This window comes from Platichthys flesus, chromosome 21 (genome assembly GCF_949316205.1).
Source record: "Platichthys flesus chromosome 21, fPlaFle2.1, whole genome shotgun sequence".
NCBI classification, from domain to species: Eukaryota; Metazoa; Chordata; class Actinopteri; order Pleuronectiformes; family Pleuronectidae; genus Platichthys; species Platichthys flesus.
Genome location: NC_084965.1, coordinates 15,236,804 through 15,243,126, shown reverse-complemented (window position 1 = coordinate 15,243,126; position 6,323 = coordinate 15,236,804).

Genomic DNA, 6,323 nt, shown 5'->3' with positions numbered 1-6,323 from the left:
AATGGGAATCAGTGTATTTATATGTTACTCTTGAATTGTGGAGAAACCCAGTTATGCAGTGTAGCCCAAATTACCTAATAATTTGTGCTTGTAGGAAATAATACCAATGCTAAATTTCATGTAAAACAACAGAACCAGAGACGTAACATCGAGCCAATAACCTTGCTCTTAACTAACTAGCGTGTGTCTCTGTACTGTACGCTCCTCTCTGAAGTTAAATTCTGTAACCTTGCCGTGTAGCAGCTACTGTGAAACAAACAATTCATCATCCGTGCTTCGCTGCATCCACAATCAAATTCAGATTAATGTTTTAAAACCAACACAAAACAAAAATCAAATTAGAGTCATTTAGAGTATGGATTGTTTGGTTTGGGGGCATTTATGCTACCAGGTCAATTAAAGGAAGAATCAATAATACAATAATGAAACAATAATGGAAGTTTGGCATCGCGTGGAGGAGAAAGTAAAACAACCACAGGCTGATGATGCTAATCAGGGATATACGGCAAACACTCCGAGTAGGTATGAATCATGTATTTACAGTGAGAAGGGGGGGGCTGTGTGCAGATGTGCGTTTGATATGCATCACTGGCGCAACATTAACATTTCTGGACCGGGTTGAAGGCTCCCGGTGCCTCTTGTCTCCATCGCCTGTGACTGCAACAGATGGTCACCCCCTCTCCCGCAGGCTCCCCCCCCCCCCTCCCTCAATGCTCCCCCACAGGTGTCACACTCCCACTCCCCCCCCACCCTCCTTCCTCCATCGTTAAATAATCACCAGGAGCAGCCTTGCCCCCCCTCAACCACCCCTGCCTCCCTTGTGGTTGTCAAAAAAGGAATGGCATCCTCCCTCGGTTTAATCCGCTCTTACTCTTTCTCTCCTCCGTCTTCCTGTTGAGGGGCCTCCCCCCCTCCCGTCACTCAGCACCTGCGAGGATCCCACCGAGAGCAGATAAGGCCTCCGCGTATAGCTCCCTGTCTCTCCCTGTAAGTGTGTGTGTGTGGGGGGGGTGATGAGGAGGCGTGGGGAGGGGTCAGGTAGAACAAAGAAGGGGAGAGGGCGCACGGAGACATTGGGAATTCTTGACAGCTGTTTCATTCGAAAGGCAATCTCCTCTCCTGGGCGCCATATCTGAGAAAGACAGGGGGGAAGGAAAAAAAAAGGAAAGAGAGTGGTTGCATTCTCAGGAAGGAGGAAAAAAGAAAATAGACGAAGATCTTTAAAAAAGTTCAGAGGATTAATTTGACACAAGGCAGAGAGGGTGGCAGGAGCCAAAGAGGAGGGGAAGAAAAAGGAGGAGAAAAAAGTGCTTTCTTTTGTCAGAGTAATTGCTCTCAGCCAGTCTAGTGTGCAAACTGGGGGAGAGATTATGGGATTTATTCCCATGCAGATTTTCAATGGAGACGCTTTGCTGGAGCCTTTCATTTTCCTTCAGCAGAACGTGTGGCCCTGGATGTTCTGTATAAATACATAAATACATAAATACTGTGGAGCACCATCTCTTTTATTCGCAGGGACGGTGAGGCAGCGAGAACACACGGGTCAGACGTGCGTGTGTCAAGGCAAACAAACGACATCTATGAAGTGTCAACATGTCAGCACAGTATTTATACTTATATATGTATATAAATAAATACATACATATATATATATATATATATATATATACATATAAGAAACAAGCCTTTGCCTATAACTTCACAGAATCCTAATCATCTTTACAGTTAACGGTGTATGAAGCAGGCGCCTGCGGGAGCGATGGAAACACTAATTACAGATGTTATCACAGCGGCACAGGAATTCATTCATATTTGATGTGGAAAACACAGAAAAAAGTTGAATTTGGCCGTAGAGCTGAGTGCGGCATCAGAGCGACTGCACATATTTGCATTTGCTGCGCTACTTTGTTTACCAGCAAAACTTCAAACAATGCATTACCATTTCAAAGCCGGTCAAGTGTGTGTAATTCCTTGTCCACACATCGAAAAACAAGATGAAACTGTGTTTGTGGATTGGATTTGTTTATATGTTTGCATGTTAGCCAGCGATCTGAGAGTGCAGCTATAAACCATCAGGTTATCGTTGCAGTGAACTTGTGGTGACTCTCACACGACTTGTATAATGGGATGGAAGTAAATAGTGTTGTGGTAGAGGAGTATGAGGCGCGGCCTCATGTGGGACAGATGCAGACCATTCTGTTTTGTTTTTTGAAGAATCAAAGGCTCCCGGAGCTGGAAAAGAAACTTGTGTGATTCCTGACGGTTTCCTTCAGCATGTGTCACCAATCAAACAGCCCTCAGAACACCTTCTGTTTTCAATCTGGCTCTCTGATGGGCTGCTTGAAAAGTGTGTGTGAGTGTCTGTCTTTTTGTTTGTGTGTGTGTGTGTGTGTGTGTGTGTGTGTGTGTGTGTGTTTGTGTGTGTGTCAGCGTAGAATGTTACAGGTCCCATTACCTTCAATAGTTTATTATAGCTTCTGTTTGCGCAATATTATCTCTAACAGCAGCGTATCTGTACACCCCCCCCCCCCCCCAGCTACCAGCAATAAGAACGAGAAGATGGCCGAAAGCCTTGTTCCTAAATTGCCAGTCACCGACAAGTTGAGCAAGTTGCCTACAAATCCTGAACAATCTGAATTTACCGCCAGTCGCCAGTTACTATGTGTGGTCCTCAAAGACGGGATCACAGAAGGTTACAGACGAGTCACAGACACATCACAGACTCTGATCTGATTTTCAACCTGGGAAATCTTGTTGGAATTGGCACAACACAAGTCAATCAGAGAATCGGACAGGGTGAAGGTGGTGAAGGTTCACGTAGCGGTGAGGAGCCGTCGAGTGTAAAGGACAAAGTTTTACAAAGTGCAGCTCACATTAACTTGACATGGAGCTCGGCTCAGGTTAGGACACAACAAACAGAAGGCCTGTCAGGCTCGGTTAGTTTTCTAGTGGACACGGACGGATTCAAACAAAAAGAGAGTCTAGCCCGAGCAGCTTTCTATTCTTCTTGGGTCCACTAAAGAGTTTCACCTCCCCCATCCCGATGTGCAGCAGGATGACAAAGAAGAGGATCAGACGACCCACTTTCTCTTCTTGTGTGTATGTTCGGGATTAATCATAGTTTGGAGACATGTCAGGATTCTCCTGGTGCAAGACGGTGTACCGACCCTCCATCACAAGGAAGTTGTGTAGCGTGATCTGCAGCGATCAGGGTCTTTGAAAGTCGTGGGGAGACAGAGTTTAATGAAACATTTTTATTTATTTAATGAAGTTACATCATAACCAAAGCCGAAACCCAAAGACTGCTTCATGTGCCGTGACGCCGGCTTCATGGCAACCTCAAATCCCACTGGAGTGTAAATAAAATGTTCATGTAAAAAAACTTCAAGCCCAAGCTTTCACGAGGCGGTGACTCCCGGCACATGTGTAGACTTGTTATCTTGAGTGTTCCTCCTGGTTTGTGGGGAAGTCTTCTCCTCCTGACGCCTTCAGGGCTGTGGCTGGTCCCAGGCACTGTGTGACACTCCATGGGTGGCATGATGGGAAATTGGCCTCGGGTTAAATTGGCGCAGGAAGAGGAAGTCTATCTGGGGACTATACTGCAGCCCGGTTGGGGCCAATTTAGGCCCTGAGAGAGGTAATTTCACGGTGTGCATTGGGATCAGTAGCTGCTGGGCTGAGTGACCTTCAGGTTGGTGATTAACATGGGCCACAAATAGACTAACACATCATGGACTTTACACAAGTAGGTTATCAGGTGGCTCACTATCACTGGAGGTAAAAGAGAGCTGTGTTTTTACAATGTTTGTTCAGTTATAAACACTAAATATTCACTTGATCAGTTGTTTAGTCTATAAAATGTTTTAAAATTTGAACCTTCATGATGTTGTTAGACCTCATGGTGATGAGATTATCCAGGACATCAGAATATCCGTTGAATTGAAAGTGTTTACACCAAACCCAGATTTCACGGGGGATTTGTTTACATACAAAGTGGAATAGCAGCAAATTGTGTGTCATTTGCGGCACAACAGACACAAAGTTTGCATCTTTCACTTCACTTGCTCAAGTTGAAATACCTCGCTAATCAAAAGTTGATCAGCATTTAGAATGAAACTCACAGGTCCTCACACCATCAGCAGTTCATCAACTGGCCACTGGTCAGCCTCAGGTAGCACTGGAAACAACAGTCATCCAGCCGCAGCTCCTGGAGCAGACAGAGAAATCCCCCAAGCTGTGTGCGCTTCCTGCTGAGGAGGACCCACACACGACAGCCCTGACTTCTCTGCTGTTTCCACAACAGGAACAACAAAGCACCTGCAATCACTTCAGCCAGTCGTCCTCCACTCCTCTTTCCAGGAATAGAGCGGGTGAGTCAGGTGAACTCATAGCTGACAGTCAACACAAAGGATCCGCCAGCCGAACACAACGCAGACATTCACTTCACGTTCCGTGTGAATGCAACATAAGAGTGAATTTTCTTGACCCTACATATTTTTTCTTCAAGCCTTAGGACACTGCATCTTAGAACCTGACAGGAAAGAGTTTGACCTGCAGACCTGGAGTAACTTCATCCCCAACAGGGGCTGGAGTTCTGTTTATACATCAAGTGTTTGCATATAACATATGTTTGCTCAGCAGGGACAGTGTTACATTCTGACCCTCACCACTGGCATGTGCAAAATACAACATTCTCATCACGTGCACGCTCAGTGCGAAGCAGACAAAGAAAGCACATTGTGCTCACAGATGTTCCCTTTATCGCCTGTCTTTCCATCACTCGTCCGTGGTCCGTCTCCAGTGTAGCAACCTAACATCTGGGAAGGCAGCCGGAAACGGTCTGGCCCATAAAATCATAAGGAATATGGCTAAATATGAACTTCTAAAAACAGCTGAGCCCAACTGTACCTGCCTATCTGTGTCTATGAAACCACATTCAATTCCACTAGATCTGGATTTTTATTTGGCCCTGCACCTCATCAAAATCTGTCTCCTCAACATGTCTGTTTTTTCTCATCAAATCCATGAATCATTCTCTGAGAAATTAACGAAAATGTAGAAAAACATCACATAATGTTGAAGGAGGTGAAAACAAATCTGCAGCTGATACAGATCCACATCAAACATTATTTCCTTGGCCAAGGTTTAAATGCTGCGTTGCTTTTGTCCTGACTGGATGAAAGATGAGCATGAATCTTGAAATATGTTAATTTTCTCCTAACAGATGTTCAAGATGTGTTAGAGGGTCGAACACATCAGAAATGTCAAAGTCTAGATATAATCTAATGCAAACGGTTATGACAAGATAATATGTTCTGGTTTGAGTCGACTCTCTTGGAGATGGACCTTCTCTCTTCCTGAGACAGTAAAATCACCCAGCTTGAATCACTTTGATATATTTTTTGATATGTTGTCGAGAGAAAAAGGAAAAAATGTGAATTATTCATCCATATGCAACAGATTAAAGTCTGAAAAGTTTACTCAGCCCGGTTCTGGATGACTCCAGTAAACCTGACTGTGTCACAGGTCAACGTACAGGACGACAGCCTGAAAACCTTCCTCCAAATTCTAGTAATATGTGGCCATAAAAAGTTCTAGTGGAAACAAAACGTCTTACTATGAAGTAGGTGAAGCCATCTTTTATCCTGGTTAACAAACAGTATAACCTCCCTCTGTTCCTTATCATCTGGTTGACTTTTGTATTCCATCACACACACACACACACACACACACACACACACACACACACACACACACACAAACACACACACACACACGCACACACAAAGAGCAAAAGAGTGAAAGACATTAGCCCATTACAAAGACCGGCCTCTCTTCAGACACACGCACTCACCAGATGTTACCCAGAGCTTAAGGGAAGAACCTCCAGGTGTGTGTGCGTATCTCTGTCTGTGTGTGTGTGTACAGTATGTGTGTGTGTGTGTGTGTGTGCACGTGTTCATGTCAGCCCTCCACAATTGGCTTCCCGGTGCATCTGCCAAGATTTATGACCAGAGTTTTTTCCGACAACAAAGTCGGCTTCCTCTTTTGAAATCCCAGTGGGGCAGCGGCTCGTGGATCAGAGGAAGAAGCAGGTTCTTCAACCTAAAACAGGTGAGTCCCTCTCTTGCCTCAGCAGCTGAGCGGAGTGTAAAAAATTATTTCCCAAATCCCCCGGCTGCAGCGTTTTTTTTTAATGTCCGGGCAGTTCACACGGATCCCATCTGTTTCTCATATCAACTGACTTGCACTTGCCAACGCAGGGGTCTACTGGTCTGGCCTGCAGGGGTCAAGCGGATAAAGTTGAGTAATAAAATCAAACT